Source organism: Dermacentor variabilis, chromosome 6 (genome assembly GCF_050947875.1).
Source record: "Dermacentor variabilis isolate Ectoservices chromosome 6, ASM5094787v1, whole genome shotgun sequence".
Taxonomy (NCBI): Eukaryota; Metazoa; Arthropoda; class Arachnida; order Ixodida; family Ixodidae; genus Dermacentor; species Dermacentor variabilis.
The window spans coordinates 145071907-145090457 of NC_134573.1; the positions used below are offsets into that span (position 1 = coordinate 145071907).

At 48.2% G+C, this 18551-nt stretch overlaps 1 protein-coding gene and 1 pseudogene across 7 annotated transcripts in view; both read right to left on the minus strand.

Moving 5' to 3' along the window:
- The window catches only part of LOC142585399 (uncharacterized), a 532153-nt gene that overhangs the window by 40515 nt on the left and 473087 nt on the right, over window positions 1-18551 (minus strand). The gene's annotated exons all lie outside the window — the stretch shown is intronic.
- Window positions 9886-10025, minus strand: LOC142586459 (U2 spliceosomal RNA; annotated as a pseudogene).

The window sequence follows — 18551 nt, forward strand, 5'->3', positions numbered from 1 at the left end:
TTCCGTCGTCGTTGAGCTTCACTGTTTTCCTTCATCGTCACAAAGAAGAAGAAAAAGAAAGAAATGACGAGAACAGAGGATTACATCGTTTTGATTTCCTATACCTCCGTTGATGTCTTTTCCATGCTATCTTCCCCGAGCCGCGAAAGGCGGGGAAAAAAAAAAAAGAAAAAAAAGGGGGACGCTTCGTGGACCCCGTTCCCACGGAAGAATGAGTTTAGCCGTTATCGGTTTCTAACTTCGAGAAGGCTGTTTTGGAAACAGGAGCGACGATGGCGAAAAGAAAGCCGCCGTTTCCCATATCGAATCTCACAGTTCTCCCATATTTCGCCGATACGGGTGCGGTATCGCGCGACTACATAGCGAAAAGCGCGTTTTTGCGAGGCTTCAGCATCCACCGTTCGGCACTTCCGCAGCGTGACGACTGTAGCCAGGAATGCTCGACGCCCGCTGAGGCGACGTCAGCGCGTTGTTTGCGAACGCGAGAGGGGTGGGAAAAATGAAAACACCTTCGCAAGCGTTTCAACACAACAGGGGGTCGAGAGACCTTCGCAAGCGTTGCAGTACAACAGGGGGTCGAGAGGGTGATCGACTCGAAGTTCAACGGCCGCGCGTCTCGCTGAGTGGGGCGGTAGATGCGCAGCGAGCGTCGCGGTTCGCGTCAAAACAGCCGATTCAGCGAGGTCGCGGGATCCAATCCCGGCCACGGCGGCCGCATTTCGATGGGGGCGAAATGCGAAAACGCCCGTGTACTTAGATTTAGGTGCACGTTAAAGAACCCCAGGTGGTCTACATTTCCGGAGTCCTCCAACTACGGCGTGCCTCATAATCAGAAAGTGGTTTTGGCACGTAAAACCCCATATATGACGATGAATGAAGTGCGAACTGTCTGTATGTATAAGCTCAGCCACGAGCGCGGTAGCCGTACCGTGGTCGGTGAAACCGGAGTGGCGACACCGTTGTTTTTACGAACTCTGACCGTGCGCGTCTCACTTTCACGGCGAGATATAGAGAAAGAATATCTTACTTAAATGATGGCTTTTCCGGGCCATTCTCTGATGCACCAGAGCGTTAGTCGATCTTGGGCCATTAAAATTATATAGCTAAGTAAGTGTACCAAGGATGGTGACGCATTGGAAAACTTAAACCCGTTGCATTAGTTTGGCGGATGACAGTTTCTATTCGTGGAGAAAACGAAGGCCGCGGAATGAGTTTATTCGCACCTTGGCGTTATACCAGTGCGCTGTGGTATGCCACAAATTTCGTAGTATATACGCCACACTGTCGAGTATGCGGGGCCGTTTGCACGTAGCTAGAGCTTCCGAAGTTGCCAGTTTGGTTAGCGCGTGTGGTGCGTGTTTCTTTTTCAACGTCCTTTGTATTTTTAGCGTTCCAAGTTTTTATTATAATGCATTACCAACTAGCCCACCTATCCCTCCTTTCGCCAGTTTGGTTATTTGCTTACGTTGGAACGTGACGCAATCATTCTGCAGTGAAGAGAAAGAGAGAGAGAGAGAAAAGAAAGAAAGAAAAAGAGCAGAAGCTACTGAAATGCGTGACGTCACGAACTGGTACGCAAATTTCAAGGCTGCGTCGTCGCGCGCACATTTTGCCTTTCTTTTTTTTTCATTCCTGGCGCACCAGGCCTCCGCTCGGGGTAAGGATGGCCTATACTTAGTATTCAACGAGTGCAAGCAATCATTTCATCTCTCTTTATTTCTCAGAAACTCGGGAAAGGTTCGCTTTCTAAAGAAGAGCTGTTTAAACAGCTCGAGTGTTCCGTCCGGAGAACCTTTTGCAGGACAGACAGACCGACGAAGATAACGTCACACCCGGTTTCATGTGTACGCAAGCAAAGGCAATACGCAGGAAAAAGAATTGTCTACGTAAATAATTATACACAATAATACAAATTCTACATACAAGCACGCCAATGTTAACTTCGTACCTATATTTACTGCCTCTTAAAAACGTACGAACAAGAACACCGAAAACGCGGGGGAAGAAAAAAAGAAAGAAAAAGAACAGCAGCCACTATACAGCTAACTTCGCGAGCAAGGATATCGAGCGAGACTTCGTTTCGCTCAGCAATGCTGTCCTATTTCTCTCTCGGCCCTCGCGAAAGGAACGCATCGATACGTTCCGATTTCCAAAAAAACTGACATCGTTACCCGGAATTTAGGAACAAAAGCGCGGCCGAAAGCAGGGGACACAAAAAAAGAAAAAAAGAAAAGAAAGAAAGCGAACGGCGAGAGAAAAAGAAGCAGGTTAACCGGCCCATTATAGTGCGGGCTATGCACTCGGGATGGATCGCGCTACTTAGCGTAACGGCTCGCGGAGAAGACTGGCCTCTCTCTCAAGGCTGCGTCAGCATACATATGCGACGGCGTATAGGTACGCAGAGGACGCGCACACCCCGCCACGAAGAAGAAGAAGAATGGATGGAAATGACCGCGTAACACACATTGCACACGTCGGACCGTCGAGAGGCGGGAAGAGACGACGCCGTTCTCAATTTGGAACAAACGAGAGAGGTTGCGCCCGGAACCTGCGCAGAAAACGGTAACATCGGCGCGCAAGTTTTGGACTGCCGCGCGTTTTCTTTTCTTTTTATTCCAGCCATGGTCGCATTAGTGTTCTTCGATCATCGACGATCTGAGAAACCGCGCTTCGAACCACCGGCCGCGCTATCGGTATTCGGATGTTAAAGGAATGCTAAAGGAGTAAACTTGAAACGAGTTTATACTCGTGAAGTACACCTCAAGAACTCCACTTTTACTTCGGGCAGAAATATGTTGATTTCTCGCGGAGAAAGTTAAGGCCGAACTTCTCTCTGACACACACACGCACGCACACACGCACACACGCACACACGCACACACGCACACACGCACACACGCACGCACACACGCACACACACACACACACAAAGAAATGTACGAGATAGAAAGAAAGAACATGACGGAGGAAAAGGCCGAAAGAAAAAAAAGAGACGCTCGTACAGTTTGGTGTCAAAAGGTTACGGCTTGCTACTACATGCACGCGTACACGCATACGCGTGAAGGAAGTGAGGTCCGCGACGGAGAACATGTCGTCGGCATTGTGTGCGCAGGCGACCGCGTGCACAAAGAGCGCCACGGAATTCCGGCTGCTAGACGTTTCTTTTTTAAACCCAAAAGATAACGAAGCGCCGTTACAAATGCCAGGTAAAACAGGAAACGAAGTCTCCGTGCAATTACAACCGGTTATTACAGCTTCATTACGGCTTCTGTCGCTTGCGGCCAGTAGTCTTTTTTGTACGTGTTTGCGTGCGTGAGTGAGTGAGTGCGGTAATTGCCGCGAGGCGGAGTGTCAAGCCCTGCGTCAAAGACAAAAAAAAAAAAAAAGAAAGAAAGAAAGAAAGAAAGAAAGGAAACCCTACGCGGAAGTCGCATTGTTTCGGCCGTTTACCTTGACGAGCGCGTCGGAACCGGCTTTACAGCAAAATAATATCGCGCATTCTTTCCACTGTGAGCGCGGGACACGCGGGACCACATACATTTTCATCAACTCGATCCTGCGCGAGTCGCCGAAAGCGAAAGATATAAATAAGAGATAAATATAATACTTTAAAGAGGAATGACTAAGCGGATGTTCACCAACTAGCCCGACGCCAAACCTTTATAGAAAGTTCGAGCCACCTAAAGAAGGAAAGAAACGGAAGGAAAGAAAAGAAGGTTGCTCGGAGTTTTTTGACACACATATGCGAAGCTTTTTTTTTTTTTGTTTGTTTTAGTTGCGCAATATATCACCGTAAAATGAATTCATGTTGATGTCGAACAAATCGATTCTGATTCTGAAAAGGGGCGAGCACGGAGTGATCCAGAATAGCATCTTCCCGCCTGGCGGCTAAAAAAAAAAAATAATAATAAAGACGACCGCGCATGCGTGGGAACGGAACGTCCGGCACACGGCTGCACACACATCGACAAGCGCACGCACACATAATACTCGCACCATGCACGACACCGGGCTGTTCCCAGGCTACCGAAAATAAAAAAAAAAGAAAACGCGTCTCGCTTTTCAAAAGCGCAGGTGCCAATTTTGCGGCACAGTGGGCGCGCAGCCACGCGTGGAAGCGAAGAAGAAAAATAACAAAAATGAAAGGCAAAGGGTGGCGCCGCCGACATTGGAAGCGCAAAGCCGATCCGGCGGGAATCATTTCCAGCGGTGCATGTGGACGTCTCTCGGTGGCACGCCCCGTGGGCTATTGATGTATGTACTACATGCAGCCATATCAGATTTTTTTTTTTTTCTATACGAACAAGCTTTTCGAATAAGGTTTAGCCCTGGCCGCTGATTTGTTCTCGATTTCGCGGAAAGGTGGCACATTTTTGGTCCGCATCGTTCAGTAAGACGGTTGGATTGTTTTACCGGTTCGCGTGGAGGCAACGAAACCGGTACGCGTCTGTGCAATGTTGCGAAGATTTAAATCAATCAATCAATCAATCAATCAATCAATCAATCAATCAATCAATCAATCAATCAATCAATCAATCAATCAATCCGCAGCTCGCTTCTGCGATGACGAGGTGCACTTACGACGGTAGTTTTTGGTTTCTTTTTTTTTTCCTGGACAAAACAGGCATGTAATAATGGCAAAATAAATAAATAAATAAAGACAAATATTTCATTCTAGAGCTACGGGGATCTCAATGTCACTGGCACAATTTTACTTGGATATCTGGAAGAGCGCGGTAGTGTTCAGATTTCTTTTAAGTAGATTAAATCACTCCTGCTCGGTTCCAATTTGTAAATTTCAACATGTCTTCGAAGGTAAACAAGTAAGCATTTAAATGAGTCAATCCTGTTAATTAGTCAACTGGACAGCTGTGCTGGGCTGAGCAAATGAATGAACGAACAAACAAACAAAAAACAGCTGGTATATATAGTACAGACACGCAAGCTGCAGTTTAGACAAACTCGGCATGTGTCCCGACCGTTGCCATGCCCACATTTAACAACTTGCCACTGCATGCCCTATACTAAGCACGGTCAATTCATGCTTCGCTGCTAGTGCTCAAACCTCACCTTAATTAGGTTCAAGTCTGAGCCGACTATATGTAATCTCTCTCTCTCATAGCGACTGCTCCGTAAGGAACCGAAACTCCTGGATCTTCATGAATAATTTGATCTGAGATTGGAGTGATTGATTAGAATACCTGAACACTTGATTTAGTATACGGTATACGTGGTGCCGCCTGTCACAGACGCAGCAATAGCAAGTACAACAACCACATTCCTTTTTTTTTTCCCTGCCTATAAATTTTCGTTTAAGCACTGAGACCTCGACTGCCTGCAGCGCTTCTCGTATACCCTCCAGTGAAGGTTTCTGTGTAGGTATTTCTCTCTCCAGCTGCACCATACATTTTAGAATCGGGCTGTTCTGACAATTTCGATCTCTTACGCATCGCTAAGAAGCTTCTAACAAATGTTCTTTACAGTCTCTACTTTCCTCGTGTCGGTCAACGAAGTGAATTTCCACGAAAGCGCCGCATTTATTTTTTCTTCCAATATCGGAAAAGATGCCCTCGATATGATTTATGAACAAGTGCGACAGGCTCACAGGTAACCTCGTGTTCATATATTTTTTGAAATCAACTACTGAATCCTTCAGGGCGACTATCTACTTTAGTGGTGTTGACCGTCTAAGTATCTAAAAAGAATGCCAAACGACTGCTCGTACTATATAGTGCCAAGTGGAATGCGGTTGCAGATGTTTTACGTTTGTCGACACACGTTGCGCTAACTCATTTTTGACGCCGGTGTCAGCAAATTACTATTTATGGAAGAAGAAAAACAATTCTTAAAAGACGGGAGTGGAGAAATAAATAAAGAAAAGAAAAAAAAATACCCAGCGACTGAAGTTGGCAGGCACCGCAAGCCCCGCGGCGTATAGGAGGCAAAGAATGCTCCCCACTAAAAACGCCTCGGGTTCAGTTATTGCACTCTTCTTTTTTTTATTCTTAATATGCTCCCACACCACCTAGCTCCAGCTTCAATACGTCCTCATATAAGGTGCTTACAATTCGTTGGAGGCATTGAATGTCAGTACGGTCACTCGCAACCGTCGCAGTATTGCGCCTTTTTCTTTATATATAGAAGGTTCCCGTGATTTTTCATTAATGGAAACTTCTCATAACTAAACAACACACCTCCAATGCGTTTTTAGACGAAACTGTGTAGCGAGAGAACGTATTAGCCGGGAAAACGTATAACACGAACGTACTAAGCGCGAAGTTGGCTTCCCGGAGACCGGACATCCACTACGTTATAAATGAGACAAATGAGGAGTGTGTTAGTGAAATATTGCAGTTATTTCTCGTAACTATTACAAAAGAGTCATAATAAAAAAAAAGTATTTCTGTTGACCTTTTGCTGCTTCCTGCAGAAATTTTGTTGGGAATGCAACAGAACGACATGCACAATTTCTGCAACGAAGTACCTCAATAATCCGGTGAGAGTAAAAACGTTACGCGAGGGAGCAGGCACAAAAATGGTAGGCCGGTATTGTAATATGACGGACGTGTCTTCTTCAACTGCATTCTTGAGAGCCGAGAAACGTCGCTAATAAGGGCGACATAAGAAGGGAGAGCCGTTCCAATCTCAGACTGAGCAAAGAGACGTTGAAATGTGGTGGTCGCTAAAGGTTATAAACTGCAGTATGCTTCGTAAAGCTGCCTTCGTTGACATTTCGTTTGCTCTGTTCGACTGTGTTCTGAAAGGACGTTTCATGAGAAAGGTGAGATCATCGCTCCTGTATATTAATATATAAAATGCACTGCGACTGCCTCGACTTGCTTTTGTAACTTTCTTTTTTGTGCACTGTATAGTTTTCTTCATTATGTTGTACAGGGATGTACCGTTCTGTTGCTGGTGCACTTCATTCAGAGTACGGAAATGTGTGCTCCTGTCACACTGTATGTAGCTTCCAAGAATTTTGACAGCTTGCCCCCTAGTGTCACGTGTATACAATGTGATCGTTATGTTCTATCATCATTAGCTCACAACCACTACGGGGGATTGGCCGATAATCGGATAGGATTAGAAAACAAATTAGTCGAGTGGACAATAAAGAAATGAGAATATCATAAGAATGGTAAACCAACGTGATGTTCAAATAATTTAACAAGGAGATCACCTCGAATAAAACAACAAAATTTCACCGACATGGCAGACATCCCCGTGACAATGTCCCATAGAGGACGCTGCCAAAAAAACAGAGCATTAAGAATGAAATAGTTAATCAAATACGGCGAAAGGTTGCTCCTCAATGATTTTCAATGTGGACGAACAAGTGAACTATCGTCTCTTCAGCTCCGCGTAGTGTGCACAGAGGGGAGGGCGCCAGCTAGACCAGCTCTACGGATATAAACCTTGTTGCAACAGTCCGCCCCTTCTTTCCTCTTATAATTACTGCAATTAAACTGCGTGAGAGGCCGTCAAGCCTGACCATACAGCAGCGCTCTCTCTCTCTCTCTCTCTCTCTCTCTCTCTCTCTCTCTCTCTCTCTCTCTCTCTCTCTCTCTCACACACACACACACACACACACACACACACACACACACACGCGCACGCTCATGTACAGTTGGGACATGCAAATAAAGTGAATTCAATGAGCTGATCTACTTTCGTGGAAAGATACCCTGTCCCACGTTCTCCAATCAGCTAAAACTACGAAACGCGCACGGGTCGCCAACTTCCTCCACGGCGGCTAATTCTAAGCAGGGCGCTAGGCAAGAAGCCTGCGCGGACGCCGCCGCTAGGAGCGGTTCGTGGAATCGAAGGAGGCAAAACGATTGGCAAAAACGGGCGCGAACGGCCGCAAACAGCGTCTCTCTCTCTCTCTCTCTCTCTCTCTCTCTCTGCAGCTGCTCCCCAGGGCAGCGTTTCCTCGCTCGGACACACGGACACAGTGAACTCTGTGCAAACAGCGACGACGGCTGGCGAAGGCGACGGCGCCAAAGACGATAATAAAATTACTCGGGGAAGGAAGCTTAGCTCGCGAGGCGGAAATAAAAAGAATGAATAGGAAGGAAGTGTAAGGGGGAAGTGTAAGGGGGAAGGAAGCGAATCGCGGGAAGAGAGAAAACAAAAAGGTAGAAGAAGAGGAAAGGAAACAAAAAGGAACAAATGAAGGAACTGGGATTCTCTCGAAGCCGAGCCTCACGTTGCGAACCTTTTTCTTTTATTTTCTACCTGAAGAGCGGGCAACGTACGCAGCAAATGTTGTTACAAGGTAATATCCGGAGGAAATCGACGTGGCGAGGCAGGAAATAAGACAACATTCACTGCATTCAGCTACGATTCGGCGGTGTATGCGTACTATAGGCATGTGTTTGTCACAGCACAGTTTGAGCGTCGATTTTGACGGCATACACTCATAAAAGAGAACTTGGACAGTTTATAGACTTCAAGTTCACTGGCTGCTTTAGGTGGTTCGATACCCATCATTTTGTGTGTGAGAATGTACAAAGAGGCACGAAAAAATATGCGCACGCGAGACTTTGGGACCCGACAGAACTGCTGCGCTTTCTACCTGTCGATATTTATGCTTCAAACAACGCTCAAAAGGCGGAAAAAATACAGGAGGCGAGGACAGGAATAGCGTTGTAATTTCATTTACGCGCAACCATATGACCGTCGCTAAAGAAAAAAAAATAAAGTTCCTCTCTGTCGGTTCCGCAAGGCTATAGGCCTCAGTGTTAGAAAAGCACGTTGATGGGATCTTTAAATGGTAGAAGGCGCGTGATTCGCTGTCCGGTCGCATGCTCCAGCGTTCGCGCTTCTTATTCGCTTCTCGTCGTCAAAAATAGCTAAACAGTGTACTTTCATAGTTCTGTCGTTGCCCGTTAAACTCGAAGCGGGTTGTTTGCGGCAACTTTGTAGACACAAGAGAGCAAGAATAGTGCAATAGCCACAAGCACGGAAGTCGTTGAGACGTGTTCTGTAAACTCTACGTAAGCCGAAGCAACCCTGAACTTTCACATAATATTAAAGTACAAATTGTTATACACTGCGATATAACATCATCATTCATAATCATCATACGGCCATCAATGGTTTGCGTAAAGGACTTCGCCGGCGGAGTTCAGAGCACTATTTTTCTTGCCAGCAACGATAGTTTAAATTACGAGTCAAGCCCACGCGGAGCGAACTACGAACAAAGCTAACGCATATATATAAAGCAGGTGCGAGAAGAAAGAGAGGGAGAGATCGATGGCGCATTGTTCGCGAGTGGCCGGCGCCGTCGTCGGAGGAGAACGATAAATACAGAACTAAAACGCAAAAGGAAACTCACAAGCAGAGATCTGTGGATGCTTTCAAAAGAAAGCAGAGGGGGATAGAGAGAGATGGAGGAAAGAGAGAAAGAGGCGTCTCAGACTCCTCACGTCTGACTGCGGCAGGCAGCATACTGCTCCGCTGCACGCTCTCGCATCCACGGAGCGAAACCTGACCTCACATATCCAGCCACGCAACGGGTGCGCTTCGAGCGCTCGCTGGCTTGCTAGCCTAATAGACGCCGCAGATGCAAGCCTTTTTCTGGCGCGCGATGCGTATCGTACGACGCGATACGACGCCATCTCGCAACGGGCGCTTCGAAGAAAAGGAGAGGGAAACGCGACGCCGAGGAGGAGGAGACGAAAGGGCTGCGGCCAAGTGCTCACGTGGTGCAGTCCAAACAAATCACCTGACAAGCTCGCGCGCCTGCTGGGCCCAGCAAGCAAGCGCGAACGCGATGGAGCCAGCTACGGTGTTCCCGTTTTACAGCGAAAAGCTGTGTACGGCTATAGGGTTCCATGTATTTTTCGTGTCCCTGAGTTAGCAATAGGGGAAAAAAAGAAGGATGAGTGGGCCGATCCCGGGAATACTGAAATGCCGGGCCGACTCGCGGCTGAGGTGAAGCAGGCTTCAAGCACTCCGCCAATAATAATAATAATAATAATAATAATAATAATAATAATAATAATAATAATAATAATAATAATAATAATAATAATAATAATAAATGAGATAAAGAAGTCAAGACGCATTGTTTTAAGTCGATGGGTATACAGGAATCGTTTGCGAACAGCACATGGACTAACGAGCAGGAGGCGTTGCCACATGCGTTGCCACGTACCCGCGTACGGCGGTACGTCTCCGCGTTTCTGTCCCGCGCTGTCACTGGCGTCAGATAGGAAGGCGAGGACCGAATCAGGAGGGCTCTTACAATTTTATCCGTGTCATTGTCTTCCCCTTCTGAAAATAAATAAATAAAGCGTTGCGTGCTTTTTAAAACATCAAAGGGGGGGGGGGGGGATACCGGAGCTGCAGACGCGTCGCCTACGACAAAAAAAGAAAAAAGAAAGAAAAAGAAACGACACTGACAGGGCTATAGGGCAGCATGGGCACTGCAGACATGAGTAAAGTCCCGTCGCTCTAAATGATACCACAGGTTCTGCGGACCACGACCGAAGGGCTCGTGGCAATCCAAGCACTCGAAACCTATGCTCAGCATAGCGCACGCGAATCGCCGAACTATACGGCATGCGGCGACGGAACCGGCGGCCACGACGAGTCGTACCGTTACTGCAGCAGTGCCCACAGGTGTTGATGACGAGAGGCCGTTATCTTATCGAGAGCGCCGCGGTAGATTAAAACCAAAACGCGGAGAAAAAAAAAATGAAAGCAAAAAGAACATGGCAGCAGTTGGAGTAGTTCGTACAGGCCCCACTTGGTTCGTGCAGGTGGAGGGGCACTTTAGGGGGCACTGCATCGGCGCGAGTAGGCGCAGCGTTGAATGTACGGCCGTTATCAGCGCTCGCCGTCGTCGTCCAAAAAGAAGATTGGGCCATCAAGGAGTGGGGGGGGGGGGGCAGTTTGTTTCCCGGCCCATTGTTCGGCGCTAGAAGATAAGGCGGAGGAGGCCAGCAGTGGCCCTTCGCCGCGGGCGACGCGAGCATACATACACGGGAACGGTGTGCGCGAACGCAACAACGGGCGCCGGAAAGCATCGAGCAGCGGCGAGAAGAAAGAGATAACGCGTGTAGATAACGAGACCCACATTCGGTGCGCGTGCTGTGTACATGCGTGTGTGTGTGTGTGTCCAGTGCGCGCGCGTGTGTGCGTTAGGGGAGAGAGGGAGAGGGAGAGAGCGCGCTTTCCCGTACACGCGCGCATGCGCGTTGAGGCGCATGTGTGCGTGCGCGCGTGTATACGTGAGCCCGACTGTCTACGAGTGCGTGCGTGCGAATGTCACAAAAATAATCCCAAACAAATGTGGGGTTTAACGTCTCGAAACTCGCGCAGTGGGTTATGAGGGTCTCCCCGTATACTCGAAAGCACGGGATTCTTTTTTTTTTTTGACCACCTGGGGTTCTTTAGCGTGCAAGCAAAGCGCGGTCCACGGGCGCACTGCTGACCGCTGGTCAGGTGTCAGCAGCGTGCACTAGACAGTTACTGCGGTCAGCAATAACTTCTTTGCGTTCCTTCTCGTTTATTGATTGATTTATTGATTTATCTAATAGACAAGCAATTAACACTGCTCTGTCCTCAATGTCCACAGTCACCGAGCCATTCGACATTATTTTATTCACTGAGCCAAGGACGCTGCCGTCTTGGGCTCTAATACGGTAACATGCTCTCATTCATGCGCGTGGTGTTAACAGGCTCGCTTAACGACGAATGTGTCTGATTCGACTGATTCGATTGTTTTGCCGGTGAAACCCGTACGATATGACTGGCGAGGAAACTACCGTTAACCGCCGATACGACGACGTAACGACCTCCAAAAATTGTGTAGCGGCCAAAAAACCTCGTACGTGTACGTGTAGCGAACGGAGACGTGGGGGTCTCCGGGGATTTTCAGCGGTTAACACACGACAGCTTCGATGTGCAAAATTGCCTTGTCGAGCGCAGTGTTTTTGACAACGTTCGCACCAAGTTTGCAGCACGAATCGCGGCAATGAAAGTTTGGGCAACAGAAAAGCCTTCTCCACGTGTGCAGCCAATGCGACGTTTCCGTCCAAAACGGTTGCGTGGCAGCACCCACCCCTCTTCTCTACAGATTAAATTTGCGAAGCTTTCCGTTTATTTTTTAAAAGTTTGAGAAGAGTGAAAATTTCCGCTGTCTTTTCCACGCGGTTGTTGCCGAAAGCCTTTCTTCGCAATTATACTAAAGGTTGTCAGAGGGGATGCATGCGTTCAAAAGGGCAATACAAATGTCACTGAAGGTCACTGAAGCGTTGTCAGACAAGCAACATTAGAAGACGAGTCGAAGCTAACCTGCCTTGATGGCCTCGGCGGCTGTATTGTTCCAAAGCTGCAGCAAGAAGGTTCTCGGTGGGATTGATTCGAGGAATATATTTTATATATCAGAATTGACGGACATCAGAACTGACGTCATAATCGTTAATAGGATTAGTAATTCAAAATATCACTGCTTAAGATTAATATTAATTACCGAATTTGGCCACTTGTAAACGTAGAAGTCGGCCAGTACTTGCACGAGTTTAGAGAAATAAGCACTGAAAAAAAATCTATCTTAATAAATCGCTCGCGAAAAATTTTCGCGCCTCCCGGCGAAAGCGGGAGAGAAATCAGGTAACAAAATGCGATCAGTCGAGAACCTTGTCTTCATATTTTTTTTTTGCCGCCAGAAAAAAGGAGAGAGAGAGAGAGAGAGAGAGAGAGAGAGAGAGAGAGAGAAAATCTGCTTCGCCGCAGCCTATCACGCTAAAAGGCAATGCGGCGCGGAAAGCACCCGATCGCACTCGACGTAACGGGAAAATTTCATGGCCTTGGCGAGCTCGTGAAATCCCAAGAAGCCACCATCGGTAATCGTGTGCACCGGTTTTAACTAGCAGAAAAACCTCATCGCCTCACCATCCATCGCGTAAAGTTCTCAAGTCATCCAGGCGCATATATGATAATTTGCAATTGAGTGCGGTGATACCGCACTCAATTCCAAATCGCGAATCACTATATGCCAGGTGTTCCCTTTTATGCGAAACACTTAAAAAGAGGCTTTCGTATCAGGGTTCCCTTGCTCATTTTGCTGATAGGTTACACGGCTAGGCGGACGTTAGCAGCAAGAAAATTTTCAACGATATTTTCGATAATTAACTAAAGTACGCTAATCAAGTATTTCATTACCAACTTTAGGAGACATATGCAATTGCGAGATTGAAGTTGAAGAGCAGTGAAGTCGTGTCTCCATCGCAGCAATTCTAAGACTAGCATCACATTTTGAGATTGCCATCTCCAAAATCTACAGTAAGGAGAAACTGGTCAAACCTCGTCATAACGAAACTGGATATAGCGAAATAACAAATATAACGCAGTAATGAATATAACGAAGGGGTTTTGGTTCCCCTCTAACTTCACTATAACGAGGTTTAAAGACAATGAATACAAGTTGGAAATAAAGAGAATTATCATTAAAAAAAGAGAAAAAAAGAAAGAAAACGGAGTGGGAAAATGCAGGGAGGTTGACCGGAAGATAAGCATTAAGAAGAAAGAAGTTGACAGCAGGCACTCACACGTGTGATTGGCTAATATCGAGTGGATAACTGCGGTAGGCAGTCCTCTCAATTTCAAAAGAAGCCAGGGATAAACAATACCAGGCTGCCCTTTCACTTGAACTGACTAAAAAAAGTATACTAGTGGGCAACTTTCTGTGGCAAAGAGAGAAATCAAGCTACAGAGGCGGAGCTTCCGCGCACAATGGTACCGCAAAATGCCGACAACCAAATTGTGTTACTGCGCCAAGTAGTCCGGCAGTCTGACAGTGCTTTCTGTTCCGGTGTGCAACATTCTGCACAGTATCACATTCCGTCATAGTGTCGAACACGGCATTACGACAGCTCTGATTGGTTCACAATGCTGCTACGGCCTCTCCGATTGGTTCGAAACGCCAACATGGCGGAATTCGAGATCGTGACGGAATTCCTAGTGTTTAGACTCCAGTGTAGCAGCCAATATATTTTCCTTGATAGCACCGCCCCCCCCTCCTCCGGTTTCTCGAAGCGGATAGTGAATCAGCGTATCCTACCGCTGGCGATGGTTTCGCATTTGCGGAAACGCGGAATAATACAGCGAAAAAAAAGTAAAACAGAAGTACAACGCCGAGCGGTGTATATTTTGGATGTCTTATTTCAATACAAATGCTGCAGTAAGTCAACTGCTCATGTTTTCGGTTTCCCCGTGAGCTTAAAACAAACTCGAGTGAGATTGCCGGACTGTTTCCAGCACCTCTAGCTCTGACGCGTGCGCTTCGCTTCCGTGTTTCCCCTACCATGGGCACAGAAAAATTACCCGAGAGTTTGTCTTTTGTTTTATAAAGCAGTTGAGAGCAACGCGAGGAAACGCGCTTTCGTAATGGCGACAGGCCTCTGCGTCGAAGGGGCGATCGCGCCGTCCACACGACGACGTCGCGACGGTAGCGGACACGAAAGCCTCTACCTGCATCCCTCTCTCTCTCCTTCAATCCCTCGCCCCTAATATTCCTGGCACGCGGCCACGCGGTACGTCATCATGACGCAACGCAAAAGGGGGGAAAGCCCGCGTGCAGTGCATGTACACGCGAGTATACGTACACGCCCATTACGCACCGACCCGTCCGTTACGTCACGCACAAGCGACGCGGGTCACAATGCCGTAATAGCTCTCTCGCTGCGACACGCGTAATAATTCGCGCACAGTCACACCATGGCTCGGCTCGCTCGGAAGTCGAACCACGTGATTCACGCGTCAGTGAACGCGCGGCGTATAGACACGTGTCTATATATGGAAAGCCGCTGGGGCCACGTTTCGAAATGCTCTTCTGGGAAGTTGTTTCTTTTCTTTTTACTCTAAACGATTTTCAAATACGCGTACTAAGCTCGTTGATTGCCGTTCTTTGTATCGAATGCCTCCTCCGCCACGCCCGCGTTTTTGAATTATGTAATCGACGTTGGTAACGTTTAAAGAAATCAACCTATGGGTCCTTGTGGCCCACCCCTTTGACACCTGTCCGCGTGTTGCCGCATGCGGTCGGTATAAACTATAAACCAACAAATAACGCGAAGGAAATCGTGGGCAGCCGAGCGTAAGTCTCCCTGGTTGCATATACTTCTGATAAGACTGGAATGGGCCAACCGAATCAATTATGTACACTTTGAGAGCAGGCATTAAAGCATCATTCGCTCAAGATCCTGTTGACTGCCTAGCCACTCACGGGTTTCGTAGCCCGCAGGCACGGTAGAAAGCGTGAAATGGGACTCTGCTAGAAAACCTCGCCAAGGCTTTATCTTAGAAAAAAATAAAAGAAACAGTACAGACGGACTTATTCGCTAGCGAACCTTAATTACCCACGTCATCGAAGCAAACATCTCAGCAAGAAAGCTGCACATGACTATACCCATCTGCAATGCAAAGCCCGCGCAGTTGCCTGCTGGCCTGAACCAATTAAATTACGACGTCGAAGGTCCCCGGGCCACAATATAACCACGAGGAGAAGAACGTTCGCCTCGAGAAACAGTCAGAGAATGAACCGACTAGCCCAATCCAAAGATTTACTGCGTGAGAGACGCCGCGTACAGTGTGGGACTCCGAATTAATTTTTTAAGCACCTACACAGAGCTCTTTGACGTGCGCTTCAAGCACGGCAAACGAGATTCTCTCATTCTTTCTCGATCCGAAAGCGTTCGCTGCAATCGGGAGTTGAACCCGCGACCTCGCCCCCGTGCTCAACAGGACGGCGCAACGCTAGAGGTACAGAGCCTCCGCCGCTCGTCCACGCCAAAGCTCGCAAATATCAACTGCGCGTGGATATATGGCCGAAAAACAAAAGAAAGAAAGAAAGAAAGAAAGAAAGAAAGAAAGAAAGAAAGAAAGAAAAAGACAGGCGCGAAAGGCAACTTTTTTCGAAGGTTAAGAACTGAAGTTCAATCTCCGTTCTCATCAGGATTCATGAGCGACCTTCGCGCGCAAAGGTTACATTGCGATAAGCGTTGCTAGTAACACCGCTTGCAACGGATGAGCAGGGCGCGTTACACTTTACCGCTCGCCTGTCCAGACATCACGTATACCCGATTAAAAGAACGTGTCGCTGGGTCCAGTTTTGTTTGTATTTTCAGGTGCGCACACTTTGAAAGAAGACGGTCGAGGCGGCCTGTGTACTGTGTCTTTCGTTGCCTCTTCGTTCAAAGTGGGCATACGTAACGGGCATACATACGTAATGCTAAAGCCATTCCGATTCCTCGATACCTGGAAGTCTGGTGCGTCACGTACATGCTCTATAGGTTGCCCCCTTTAGATGAGTCATTCCTCGCGCTTCCGCGACCGCTCAGTCATCGAACAGGACCGTGCGGAATTAGGATCCAGATATCTTTCTTTCCTTTCCCTTTCTTATCCCGTGTGTAGTGTTGACATTTTATTGGCAGTGAGCCTTCGTAACAGCCGGTGCTGAAGTATAACCACTCATCCTATCATTTCGTCGTAGGATGAACAGCCTTGGACGCCTACGTCTCCGCGCGGAGCGTTTCGCCACGCAGCGTTTCAAGCGATTCGGTCTCCTTCCACCCCCGCAGCAACTGCACATCGCGTCGCGCGTTTCTTGTTGCTCGGGTGCGAGGCTGCCCACGAGCCGATGCAACAAACAAACAAACAAACAAACAAACAAACAAACAAACAAACAAACAAACAAACAAACAAAGAATAAAGCACGAGAACAACAGATATTGGCGTACGGAGAACACGTGAGCACGAGGTATACGCAGAAGGAACACAGGAAAGGAAGCAAACAAACATATCGAGAGAACAACAGATTCTCCATAAAGACACGAGTATCGACACGAAAAAAGCAGTGCAAGGAAAGAAAGAAACAAACAAAAGAAAGAAGGCATAAAAAAAAGGAGGGTACGAAACAGCAGCGTTGTCAATTTCGCCCCCCCCCCCCCGCCACCTCCTCCACGCGCTCCCTCAATGCACTACTCTCGGTACATTCCATCGCGTTTTCTCCCCAAGAGGATTTCTACGACGCGAGTGTAAAGAGAGAGCTAAGCGAGGATGGAGCGAACGCAGTGTTTGTTGCCCACTGCGTTTATCTCCGAACTATGTTCCCTGAGCCTGTGCGTGCGTGCGTGTGGATGTTCTTTTTTTCGCTCAGCCGCGCTCCCAGCGGACCAATTCCGACTTCCCAATGGCGGAATCACTGTGTGTGTCTGTGTGTTTGTATATACGGCGGATATGGGGGGGGAGAAAGTACACTACACGCCTCGTAGAAAGAAATGAGGGAAACGAAAAAGCGAGAGAGAGAGAGAGAGCGGGGCACGAAACACGCACCTGCAGCGCAAACAGCACTGGACCGCCGGGGTGCTTCTACGGTCACGGAGAAAGAGAGAGAGAGAGAGAGAGAGAGAGAGCGGGGAAGTTAAAACAAAAAGGGAGAAAGACAACGAGAACGACGAGAACTGGGCGCGCTAGCGTTGCCAGCTCTTGAATCGGCGTTGCCCGCCTCCATCGCGCTGCGCGCGCGGACTGCCTCACGCACAAGTCCAACAGCCAGAACAAACGCTGCGTGGCACGCGAGAGCGAGCGGGCGGAGGAAATGACGTGCCGCTCGCTCGCTTCCCACACGGCGCGCGTGTGTACACTCTTCTTCTTCTTCTTCTTCTAAAGCTTTCTTCGTCTCCGTATCCTTTTGTTTCATCCCTCCTTATTTCGCGTCGGCACGTGGTTACCAGGGTCGACTCAAAGGCACGCCGGTGTGTTCGCCTTCTCTTCGGTGGCCCTCGCCGGGCCCTTCTCGTTTACTCAGCTCTTCGCGAACTCTCTCGCCCGAGTTTTCTTTCCATCACACACACACACACACACACACACACACACACACGTGCGTGTGCGCATGCCCGCACGCACATGCGCAAACGAACGCTGGCTAGCGTGACGCAGAAAAGAGAGAGAGAGAGAAAAAAAAAAGAAGTTGGCGAAGGCAGAAACGAACCGGAAACGGCAGTGCCCGCGCATCCACGCCCTCACGTGACTCTCGGCGGCGACGACGCGCGGTCTCTCTGTAGGCGTTGTATTCTTTTCGGAAGGCGGCGATGCTAATGAGGAAAGCGAGGACGACGGCGTGGCTCCTTCAGTCCCGGCCGTGACTGCCGGCCGCTGCTGCTTTACAATACACACCGTTTAGGACTGTAGACATTTTTTTTCTGGTGGCGCGTACTTTGGTCACGCTACGCGTGACCGCGGCGGAATGCAGGAACGCTCGTGCACTGGCAGGCGGTCCTCGGAGAAGCAGACGCGGTGAGAACGAATCCATACTAGGGTCCCTAGAATTAATTGTTGTTTAGTATTTCTATTTAGTATTTCTAGGGACCCTATCCCTACGGCGAATGTCGTAGCGCAGGCGTTGCTTTCTGTATCTCGAACTCAATCAATCAATCAATCAATCAATCAATCAATCAATCAGCGAGAACAAGTGTGTGTGTGTGTGTGTGTGTGTGTGTGTGTGTGTGTGTGTGTGTGTGTGTGTGTGTTTGTGTGTG